Source organism: Pteropus medius, unplaced genomic scaffold (assembly GCF_902729225.1).
Source record: "Pteropus medius unplaced genomic scaffold, Ma_sr-lr_union100, whole genome shotgun sequence".
NCBI lineage: Eukaryota > Metazoa > Chordata > Mammalia > Chiroptera > Pteropodidae > Pteropus > Pteropus medius.
In genome coordinates, this window is record NW_024346062.1 from 6,831,111 (window position 1) to 6,843,430 (window position 12,320).

The window sequence follows — 12,320 nt, forward strand, 5'->3', positions numbered from 1 at the left end:
CAATATATTACTTAGCATTTGGATTTTTATCAAGGCTCAAATAAATACTCTTATTTTGAGCCAAATCTATTCTGATAACATAATTATGAGAAAAAATAAGTTAAGCCTTTCAAAGAGGCTCTGTCAAAAGACTTACAAGGAAAAAAATCTTCTTATTTACTTTCAGTTCTTGATATGGAAATTAGCGTGTGCTTATCATCCACAAGCATATCATTTACATGTCAATTAAATTCACAATGCTTACAAATACTTTAATTATACACTACTAAGAGCTAGAAAATTTTAACTAGACATGCTTCAGATATTCATGCCCAGGTGTCAAACTAAATTACAGGTGAGGAAAAATCAAACATCGTGTGAAATACCATAATGATATAGATAATTGTTATAACAAATATAGTCACTATTTACCTCAATTTTTTGAAGATATGGATTTTATGGGAGGAAAAATATTATTTTTATTATTTTCATTGGCAAGTCTAATCTCAAGGCTGAAGGTTAGAGCTTTAAAGGCAGACCTTTGTGATTCTGTGTTGATGAACTAAATTCAAGAAGAAAAGGCTAAAGCCATGGATAAAGGTCATGTTATTTTATGTTGTATTCTGCTAGGCTTTCTATTTACAGAAGAGAGGAATCTTTGGCACATAATAACACCAAAGATTGATGTTCATAAAGCTGCGGTTCCTCAAGAGAATCTCAGATCCTCCTTAAAATCTAGATTAGAATTTATGTTTACAAAGATTTCATAGCTGATATTTAGAGCTCCATTTAATTTCACTTAGTGAAGTAATAACTTCATTTTAGGAGCTTTACTTTAGCCTTTCAAGAGAAAAATGTGAAGTTTCTCTTGGTCTTTTAGGTATCCAGTTCAATTTACAGTCAGTTCGAATGACAGCTGCTGGAGGTCATCTCTAGAGAAAAGTGTGGTGAAGATGACAGCAGAAGCCAAGCCAGGGGAGATATTTGTTCCCCTAAGGCATATTCTGGGCCAGGTCTATGTAGTTAAGTTACTTTAAATTACTATACTAAGACTGTGTCAGACTTCAAGGAGTCATAGTCCCTAGCCTCTTCTAGAGAATAAGGCTTTTCTAGAATTTATTCCAAGGAAGTTTCTTTTCCTCACTTCAGACTTACTACTATTTTGAGCCTCCCTCACATAGCAGAGACTTGTTAGAAATATTTAGATTGATATATAGACACCTTTGGATAACGAGGCCTCCAAAGTCATTGTAATGCTTTTGGATGAATACAATGTCAAATCCTTGGCTTGATGCTCTTAGTCCTCAAAAATGTTTATGAAGGCTACCTTCTCAGGTACACCTCTTCTATTTTCATTTAAGTACACTTTTCTTTACCAAAATTAGTCTGACTCTTAACTCTTTTATTATTCAGGTGAGGCTAGATCATAGTAAATGTGGAGAATCAGGAGATTTCTCAATGCTCCTGATCTAGCCTCCTGGGCCACAGAAACTTTAATGCTATAAAGTTAGAGAATGCTTGTTTTCACTTCTCTTAGAATGTAAAAAGCATCTGCACATACCATGAAAATTAATTCTATAGTCATTTGCCTAATTAATTCCTCTGATTTGAAAGGTCCCTAGGTTAAGCCCCAAGGTAGCTGGAAGACTGGAGGGCTTCCTCAATAGAGATTTTCATGTAGGCAGGTAGGTCATACAAGCTGAGACAGGCAGTGGCTATCTGGCTCCTCCTGGAGAGATTTTATTTACAAAAGAGAAGGGAGACATCTACCTCCTTTCTTTTTATAAGCAGGTAAAAATTGTTTTTACTCATCTTCACTATGGATGTTTGGCCACTCACATAGGACAAGTGACTTGTCTTTCATTGTGCCACTCTAAGGGCACAATGAAACAGGGCCCGAAGCAATTATTATTCACTGCAAGGAATTTACTAAGATACCTCTCTCTAACTCAGAAATTCTTGTGTGTGCATTCAGGAGAAAATGAATAAAGAGGAAAATTGGAATTTAACAATAATTTAATAAAATAATCCCAAAGTCAAAGTGGTTTAACAAAATAAAAGGTTTAATCCTCATGATGATTATTCATCAAGTTCAGTGGAAGTCTGCTCCTTGTTCAATGACCCAGGATGACAGAGATTCTGTCCTCTTGTGGCACCGATAAAATTTACTACAATAATAGAGCTTATTGTGTTGAGGAAGAGAGTGCCAGGGAAGTGGTGGTTGAAAATACCTGCTTTTATGCTTCTACCAGAAGAGTATGTCACTTCTGTTCAAACATTATTGGCCAGAAGTAATTATATGGTCCTGTTTAACAAAAAGGAGGCTGGGAAATATTGAAGAAAATGTGAAAATTTAATACATGCTAAACATCTCCACTATATATTGGCTTCTGTTCTGATCATTACACAGCCTCCGGGTGAAAAAATTTAGAGTATTAATCTAAATGAAGGATAACTTAAGAACTTTAGTTCTCCCCTTGATGCAACTCTCCAGCCTCTCTACCATCAACATTTTAACATATGACAAACTTTTCATTCCCTGTCACACATTTGAATATTTGTCAGTTGCTGAGGCTGTTTCTGAAGGACTGCCATTGAATCCTAATGGTAGGGAAACATTAGGGATCATGAATTTCAAGGATGGTTTAAAAGTTTTATTCCTATCATATTTCTCTGTCATGTTTCTGCTCGTTCTCTAGCCAGGGTGAATATGATTTTCTCTCTCATTTCTATGAGAGTTCACTGACTCTAATGGGGTATAATTTATGGCTATTTTTGCAAAAATAATTCTTGACAGAGGAATAGTACAACTGAAGTCTGGTTGATAGGCATAACAACCATAGATATGATTTGTAATTAATTTTTTTTTCATACTGCATTAGAAATGACACCATGAAATGCATTATTTCTACGGTGAGAAAGAATCAGAAGTTTAAATTTTTCATTTGCGACTACTAAGACACACAAAGGAAAAGAAAGCTCGGTATTCTCTGTTAAACTGGATATTTGTAGTACACTTTTTTGTGCAGCCAATTCTTATTATTCTCAGCAAGTTCTATGATATTGTCATGAAAACTGAATTAGTAAATAGAGTCTTTGCTCCTACAGAAAATATAGGGTTAGGTTTCTGCAAGCACCTTTTAATAACTTTTTGTCAACCAATGTTTTATGTATCTTTCTGTTTAAAGATACGTTATTTAATATATATCATTGACTCATTAACACTGAACTCATGGCCAAGAGCACTATGAACTCATGCCTAAACAAAGCTTAACTAAAATGTATTTTCTTCTGTAAGGTACAGCACAGCTGTCCTATGCTCAGGAACACTAGACAGCACTTTAGCATTAAGCTTGGAGCTATTTTAAACAAAATCACCAACACACACACACAAATATACAAAAACATGGTACTAAATAGACCCCTCAAAAGGACACTTGTTTACAGTATGAGATTTGTAACAAAAAGGCAGGATGCCACCTTGTTCCTCAGCTGGGAACATGCACATCTTGCAATTTAAAAAATTTTGCCTTTTTGTGCATGTCCATAAAAGATTGTGAAAATGCTATGAGTTTTGATTTTGGGGGTTACTAATAAATTTTTCGTAACTAAGCAAATTTTAAAATACAGAATCCACAAAAATGAGAATTGACTGTATTTGCAAAGACACTAAAAATGAAATAAGCACTACATCGCTGGATATAGGTAGCCACGCTTTGCCCTTTCACTGGTATTTAAGTGGAAACTAAACAAGACTGGTGAGATATTTTATGGAATAAATCAACATGGGAGAAGTTTGGGGACTAGATGATTTGTAAAGTCCCTATAAACACTGAGATTTTATGACTTTGTTTTGTGCAGATTATATGTCAGAATGTCAAACCTAAAAGATACCTTGGACCTCAGATTTAAAATAAAATAATTTTAATAATAATTAGCTGAGGTTTTAGTTGTCATATAATTATAACTTCTTTTCTTGAAATAAGGAGTTCTAGTTTTCTTATTAGAGTCATGTAATACTTAGCTCTTAATCAGTTCTTATTTTAAAATTTAAATATGCTACTTGTGTTGAACATTTGCCTCACACACAAACTATTAAAATCAAATTCTGAGTGTGTACATATGTTCAGTGAGGGCAAGCGTTATGTCTTTGTGTCTATAACTTCATTCTCACCACTTTATATACTGCTTAGTACAGCGTAGGTATTGAGTAAATATCTGTTGAACCAAAAAAAAAAAAATTAAAGAATATAGGAACTCAAGGTATAAATGAGATGGATACAATTAAATATGGATAACTGTCATGTGAGGCTGTTTTCTATTAAACAGAAGAATCTTTCTTCCATGGTGGTAGTAGTTTCTTATTTGCCATTTTTTAACTATTCTCATTACTGTATTCCTAAAATACCATAGTATAGGAAAAAATCTGAGTGTGGGACTCAGCCAGACCTTTGTTGATTTGGCAGATCATATTATCTGAAGTTGGACACATCAATATATAATTCACATCACATTCTTATAATATGATGTTGATCCTCCTCCATCAAGTAGTGACATCTATGTTTCTTTCTCCTTGAATCTGAGTAGAATTTTTAAACTGATTCTATCAATAAAGATGGTTGAAGGCAAAGTCATAAAAGTTGATGCTGATTCTGTCTGGCTCTCTCTTTCTCAGCACATGCACCTTAGGAGTCCTGAGTGAATATGTAAGAAACCTGGCTACCCTGAAGCTGCCATGCTGAAGGGATCATGTGGACAGAATAGAGATGAAGAAAGATGCCCAAGGAGCACAGCTGTTTCAGTGCCCACTTGTTTGAGTCTTCTCAGAAAAGATGCATGGCATGTGGCTAAAAAAACCTGGGAGGTGACCCAGTCACAGCCATCTGACTGCAACTTCTCAAGAGACTGACCCAAAATTGCACAGCTGAGTTTCTTCCAAAATCTGACCCACAAAAATTGTGAGATAAACAATTATTGTTATTTTAATCCACTAAATTTTGGGAAAATTTTGTACAAACAGTACTGTGATTGAAAAAATTGGGGTGGGCAAATGAACAACTGCTAAAATTCTAGGATCTGGGGCATTTTATGGGATTCTGTAGATTTTACTGATACAAAGATTGAATCCCTTATCATTATTGATTATCTGAAAATTCAGAGTTTTGTACTCAGTTTTCAAGTGATGTCTCTTAGGCACTGTCTTTCAATTTGAGTACATAAGTTATCTGTATTCTAGTGTGTGTGTGTGTGTGTGTGTGTGTGTGTCTCAGTGTGTGTGTGTCAGTTTGTGTGTGTCAGTGTGTAAATGTGGGGCAATTTTTAAGATATCTTTTTAAAAATATAAAATTTAGGGTATAGAAGTATATAATATCCATACAAGTTATAATAAAAAAAATTCACGCCTCAGTTAAGTCCAGGTTACTTCTTTAATTTCTCAAGTATTTCAAAGAAATCCATTTTTGTTTTGTTGCAATAGAATGTACTTTGACGGAAGAATGGCTTTTGATTTTAAAAAATAGCTCAAATTAATAGTAATTTCTATTTTTCATCGAATGGATACATTTTGTGTTCTACCCAAGGCTTCTCAGCCCACATAATCCATCAACATTCTTTTTTATTTTTTATAAAGTTGTTTTTCTGATGGGTTATTATCTGAGAGTGTGTTAGTAGAGATTTAATTTATTATAATTTTTTAACTTCAAAAATAATTTCTTTTCAAACTAAAAGAAAGTATTGTTTTTGTTACTTTGTTATATTCATATTTCAGTCAATTTTTATTTTACCAATAATTATCAATCTAGCTAATTCTGTCACTCATTTCTTTATGACCATGAGAGGAAAAAGAAAGAAAAAAAAACATAAAGACTAAGGGACAAAAGATTGGCAGTTTAATGGAATAAAGTTTGCTGTCAAGCAGGGAACCCAATTCAGCACTGAGTCTGTACTCTGAGTTTCAGAAGAGACATGGGTAGTTCTTTTACAGTCAAACTATGTCTGTCTCATTTTAGGAAAACAGCATCTTCAAGAGTTGCAGACTAGCTGCCAATGTCTGGATTTGTCAATTAGGTTGATGGAAAGGTAGCTTCTGTTTCAAATGTGTAGCACTTACCTAAGGACTGTGGTATCCAGCTGCCCGTACTGCACATGCGAGTGTTCAGGTCAGGATTATGACTCCAGTCAGAGCTGCACCAAGGTCAGCAAGTGAGGTGCCATGTACTGGTAAATCAGCTGTGTTAGATGTTTGTTACTCTGTTATAAAAGAAGAACAATAAGTGGATCAACATATTTTCCTATTACTGTTCATAGGAGGACCATCCTTGGACCTGCTATTGCAGCAGCTATTAGTAAAGGCTTTTGTCAGTACCATGTATCTCTATCCACAGGCTGCTCCATCTCTCCTAGGATGTTGAATCCTGTTGGTAAGCCAATAATAAAATATACTAATCACCACATAGGTACAAAGTTAGAAATAGCCAAAACGGGACCTCATACTATGATAAATAAGAGTAGAGGTGTATCAAAGGAGAATTTAACTCAAAAAGAAAAAAAATTAAGTACCTTTGTGAAGAGGGAGGAAGAATTGCTTCATTTAACTCCTTAACCTCTACCAAGAAACTGCCTTAGCTTCTTCTTCAAACCAGACTTCCATCTGACTGTCAGGCTTACTCTGATCAATTTTTTTTTTCCTTCTGAGGTAAAAATAATATAGTTCTTAACTCTGGAGCTTGTAAAGCCTATCTTCTTGCTATTTGAGAGCAATTTAAGGCACTCTTGAAAGATTTGTTTTTAATCTAAGAGCAATTTTTTTGTTACCTGCTAGAAGCAACATCTATATAAATTCAACTCCCAGTTTTAATTTCTAAAATGTCATTTTTAAAGTCTTTTCCTTGGTATGAATTCTCAAAAACTTTTCTATTCCACCTTTTAAGGAATGCTTTCATATTAATTAATGTTCAATGGTAATCTTAATTAGGTATTACCTTAGGTAGTTTCCAGAAAAGAGACATCTTGATATGCAGAGAGATGCAGAAGGGCCTATAAGAATAAATACAGAAAAAAAATTTAAAAATAAATCAATTAGAAATTGGGAAGAGTTATGAAAAAGAGGATTTAGAAAATATATCAAAAAAAATCAAGAGGGGGAGAGTGCTCAGAATTGGTGGTTGATAATTAGGACCAGCATTATTTCTTACTTTCATTTCCCCACTTTCCTTCTGCTTAGATATGAAGAGGTTCTTCTGATAAGGATTAAAACCAGAGTTAAATTAGAACAAAACAGACTCACAAAAATAGTTTAGGAATCTAAGGAAAGTGTAATAAAGGGTCAGCGGTTTACAGAATTATTTGGCATAATTCTCAAAATTAGAATTTATTATTCTAAAATAAGAAACACTTGGAAAAATTTAGATACAGTGTGTGTGAATTAAAGCTAAGCATCTTTTGTTATGTGAACTGCCTGATGCTATCCTTTGCCTCCCTTTTTTTTTTTTTGAGGCATATATTATTATTTATTTACTTATTGATTGATAAGGACTTTTTTCTGTTAAGGAAATAAACCTTTTGTCTTTCATACCATTTATGTAAAGCAGACTTAAGTGTTTATCATGGAATCCTAATGAAAAGGTGGAATTAAGAGTGAAATACTAGATTCTATTATAAAAGAGAAATAACTTATTGTTAACAAAAATAACTTGTGTTTCTAGTTTCTGCAATTTTCAGGATTTTTTTAGTTAAGAATAAAACTTAAACCACGCTTTTGGTTTGAAAATATTAGGTTTGAGATTAAAGCAATTAATTAAACGGTTTTAAAAGTAAAGAAAATTTTGCTCTTACTAGGAAATCAATTGGCTTCGGATAGATCAGAAATAAATAGTAATGGGACATACTCAAAGTAAATTTAGATGATGACAGCTTGTGTCTTAACTTTCAATCTGATAAAGAACAACATTAAGTGATATGCCTAGAAAATATTGCATAGTTATAAAGTACAACAGTGAAGACTTAAATTAAGCTATAACTAAAACTGTATATTTTTAGTGACCCATTTCATAGCTCCTCTCCCTATCTGTATTACTTCATTAAATCACCACAAAGAACTTCAAAATATCATGGCAAGTAATTTAATAAGAATTACTCAATGTACCTGATCCAATTTTCTGCAGCTAGATAATAAAAAGGTGAATGTGAGAGCATATAAGATTTTATCCAGTCTCATGATTTTAAGTACCACGTATAAACTGAGGTCTCCCAAATCTCCATTTGCAACCTTGACATTTCCACTGAAATCTTGTTGCAAATTACCGAAAGCCAAGACCATATATTATATTATAAACATATATTAAGCTATCTCAATAGATAAAATCATGTATTTGATAAGATCAATTAGTGGACATCCTTAGCCCTCTTTCCTCTCTCACTTCTCACCTCCAATCCATTATCAAGCCTTTTTTTTTCTCTCTCCTAAACATATTTTTTAAGTCTAATGTTTCTCGCCATTGTCTTACTGCTAAAGACCAATCCATATCACTATCCTAGCTCTTCTGCCTTTCCTACTTCTACTATTGCTTCCCTACAGTCTTTTTGCCACATAGCACTGCAGGTAGTTGTCTTAAATTTTAAATCAGATCATTTCACTTTTCAGCATCACACTCTTCAATGGCTTTCCTTTATCAGTGGACATAAACTCTACCATAGATTCACTTTCCCCAATGTCATTTTTATCACCACCCCAATGCCTCATAGGGGCCTTTTTCCTGCCTTGAAGCTTTTGCAATTTCTGTTCTCTGCCTAGTACACTCTTCCCCACATTTTCATATGCCTAGTTTCAGCTTAAATGTCACATTCCTAGTCACTCTTTTAGCTTTATTTTCTACATAACACTTATCATTATCTGAAATTATATTACTAATTTATAAGTTCACTATCTGTTTTTCCCTAAGAGAAACAAAGCAGGAAAGGCCCATGATGACCATGTAGTTTAACTTACTTCTATTGTTTAAGAAGAAATTGGGGCCCACAGAAGCTAAGTATTTTTCCAGTGTACATTCTATTAGTTAGGGGTGAAGCTAGAAAGGAAAATTAATTTTCCTGAGACAATAGACTTCTTCCTGCTCTATTCTTCTGTGTTATACTTCATTAATGTTCATTTAATTCATTTATCCCTTCTTTTCGAAGATATCCCATGGAGAAGAGAGAGCTCAACCTTCTCACCACAGACCTGCAGTTTTACCTACCACAGCTCTATAATAGAGGTATGTCATTCTTAAGCACATCAGGAATATTCATATAACTATCCATTCCTACAGCCATCACAAATAACTGAGATGGTTTATCCAATAACTTTTCTTTATGTGGTGGCACCAGACAACTGTAGAGATTTTTAGAATTTTTAAGGTATCCTACTATCCCATCTCCATCATATGGAGTAGAGAATTGTGGGAAACTCTGAATCAGAGCCATCTCTAGTTTGAATTATTTAGTGAGTCATTGTAACTTCATTTCAAAGGGACTATAAGATGTGATATCTTTTTAACTCGATTATTCAAAAATGCTTTTAGTGTGAACTTCTGCTTTTAAAAATCTAAAATCTCTAAAGTACTTATTTGTTTTATGAAACAAAGTAAACAGAGTACAGATCAGACTTTGCTGAAAGATCTGGCACTATCCTTGGACTATCATTATGAACAAGAGTTCTCACATACAGCAGGATAACATAAGGAATAATAGACCAAGCAAAGTCAGAGATTTAGGCTTGTGTATACTTACTACCCAGAAGTTATTTACAAGAATTTAGTTTCTGAAATTAGTTTTTGTTATGATTTTCATTGTTTCTCCTTAGAAGATTGAAAACGAGTCTGGGTATATGAAAACTTTGATCAGCTGATTTCAAACTAACGAATTCTTTGTTATTACTGGAGGAATTTTGGATATAAATATTGTAGATTACATAAACCATTCATGTAGCAGGAATGTATTAATCAAAGCATGATCTGCATTCTATTAGCTTTTATGAGATGGGCATAAAGGAAGTAGAAAGCATGGTTTCTATCTTTTAAGTTTTCGTGGTCAACATTGCCATAATCGTGACTCTAATGGCCTTTCTGAGCCATTAGAAGAGAAGATAGCACCTAACTGATGTCAGCACAGTACCATGTTACATGTTTCAGTGAACATAGAAGGTGAACAGTGTAGCTGACTTTTCAGAATTACTGCAAAGAGCCCTTAAAGTTAATTGAACATATATTTTTGAAGCTTTACAGTGTGCGAAATACTATGCCATGTTTCGTTAATGAGGAATGAAAAAAATGTGAATAGAATTAAACACTTGGCTTCTTTCCTAAAGAGGAGATCCCGTAAGTATACAAATGGTCACTATATAAACTCACATGTAATAATTGTTCTGTGTGAAGTATTGACAAAATGCTGTAAATGTTCAGAAAAGAGAGAGGCTGCGATATGATGAAAGCATGAGTAAGAAAGTCTCCTGGAAGGCTATGGCATTTGTGCGATATCTTGAGAGATGAGACAAGGATGGGGAAAGGGCTATGGGAAAGGGACATTTGACATGAAGAGAAACATAATCAAAGAAATAGAGGAAGAAAATTGGAGTTTATTTGGGAAATGAGAAATTAGCTCACTTTGGCTGGAAATTAGTACATTTGATAGAAGATTCAGATAGAGGTCATAAATGCCAAACAAAATAGTTTATATTTGATCCTCTAAGTCATAGGGAGCTACTGGGTTTTGTGACTACAAAGGTGATATACTTAGAGTTGTGCATTAGGAAGATTAATCTGTAACAAGAGACAAAATTAGAGTAGAGAAATACTGAAGACCGATTAAGAAGCTATTATGATAGTTCAGCTGAGAAGTAATGAAAGACGAGATCATGAGAATGGAACAGAAATTCATGAGATTAGGGAAGTCAAATTAATGAAATTTAGTGATTAATTGCAGGAGGATGGCAAAACGAATCAAGGAGGTAAAGATGATAATATGGTTTTAAGCTTGAGAGACTAAGGAAATTATATCATTTGAATAAATAATAAATTCTATAGGATATGATGGAACTGTTTTGTAATTCAGTTTGGAACTTGGCTTTAGACATGTTTGAGGTATTCTATGACTGAAAATGCAAACCCAGACATAGACAAAAGGTCAGAACTGGTGATATCGTTTGTGTGAGAGTATGTGTTTGTGTGTGTGTATGTGTGTGTGTGTGTGTGAGAGAGAGAGAGAGAATGAGAGAGAGAGAGACAAATTTAAGTAACTTTTTGTTATATTGTAAGAGTCGATTAACTCATTAAAGGAGAAGCAATGAATAATATCCCTTACATGTAAGAGATGAAAAGAAGGGGAAACATATAAGAAGAGAGTAGGAGTTGTTAGCATTGGAGGAGAATTTTCAGACCAGCATCGCTATATCAAGTGCATTTTTCTATCTTTAAAAAATATATGGGCATCACAAGATTATTTTAGGTTGTGCTTTAGATTTTCTTTAATTTCGGAAGGGATTTTTGAATATATTTACTCCCATCCTAAGTAATAGTATAATTAATTTAAAAACAAGATAATAACTATAGATCAGAAATCTTAAAACACTACTTTTTTATAGAGAAAACTTGGGAACATATTTTATCAGGAACCTCAGAAATCTAATAAACTTTTTATTCATCCATTCAACAAATATTTGTTAAGCATAGAGGACACTTAATTTGAAATTGTTTCTAACTGGAGAAAAAAGACTAGAGGCTATTAATGGGAGAAATAAAAATTATACCATTGATTCTTTGACCCAGAGATTTTTGTGCTTTATCAGCAAGGGAAGTAAGTAATTAATTTAAAGCCATTAAACTTTACATATTGTGGCACACACATTCCTAGTGTGAATTATTAACTCACAGATGTGAATAATTGCTACAAATAACCACAGTGGATTTTCCTCTTAATTCTCTCCTCCTTTGGTGTAATCACTATCAACTACTTACTTCTTGAAATTACCTCACTTATTAATTCAATATTGATTCAATAAATATTTACCAAGTCTATGATATGCCAAGTACCTTTCTAGGTCAGTGCTGAACAAAATAGATAAAAATTCCTCTCTTCATATAATTAATTCCAGTAAGGGTTCATGTCAATTAATCAGAATTTTAACAGACAATTTTTTGTTTACATACCTAATATTGCATTATATGATTATATTCTCATTAATTTGCTAATGTTACACATTTATATACTTGTGTCCTAAGCAGTTATTTTTCTTTTTGACAGTATAGTTATGTGCTCTGGGTAATTGAATCAAGTGCATGTTGTTGCTGTTTTCCAGTACAGGACAACTG